The following is a 594-nucleotide window of genomic DNA, read 5'->3' as shown; positions in this document are numbered from 1 at the left end:
GTGGCACTGGGAGGGATGTGCTTGGGGACATGGCACCAGCACCATGGGGGGCAGCGGGGACAGGCAGCAGACAGCGCCGGGGCTTGTGCCCAAATCCAGGATGGCATCGTCGTGTTCTCTGATATTGGAGGGGCCTGATGTGCATGTGCTGGGGTGTACTGGGATGTACTGGGGTGTGCTGTGCTCTGCTGCAGGTGTATTAGGGTGTATTGGGGTGTTCTAAGCAGTATTGGGGTGTACTGGGATGTACTGGGCTGTGCTGGGATGTGCTGTGTTCTGCTGCAAGTGCGTTGGGGTGTGCTGGGGTGTGGTAGGACACTGTTGTGAAGCTGTGCTGGGCTTGGTGGGGGGTGGGGGTGGGTGTTGGAGTGTACTGGGGCTGTTCCGGGGTGTTTGGGGGTGTTGCAGAGGTAATGCAGAGGGGTCTTGGCTCTGGGCTGGGGCTGGGGCTGTCAGGAGGTCACGCGGCTGTGTGCTGGGGGACATAGGGGCTGTGCTGGGGGCACTGGGGCCGTACTGGGGCTGTGTTAGGCATCCACTGGAGGGGCACTGGGGCTGTGTTAGGCATGCACTGGGGCTATACTGGGCCTGTAC

This window comes from Egretta garzetta, unplaced genomic scaffold, assembly GCF_000687185.1.
Source record: "Egretta garzetta isolate BGI_Z169 unplaced genomic scaffold, ASM68718v1 scaffold392, whole genome shotgun sequence".
Lineage (NCBI taxonomy): Eukaryota > Metazoa > Chordata > Aves > Pelecaniformes > Ardeidae > Egretta > Egretta garzetta.
Note: the sequence above shows the minus strand (reverse complement) of the source record.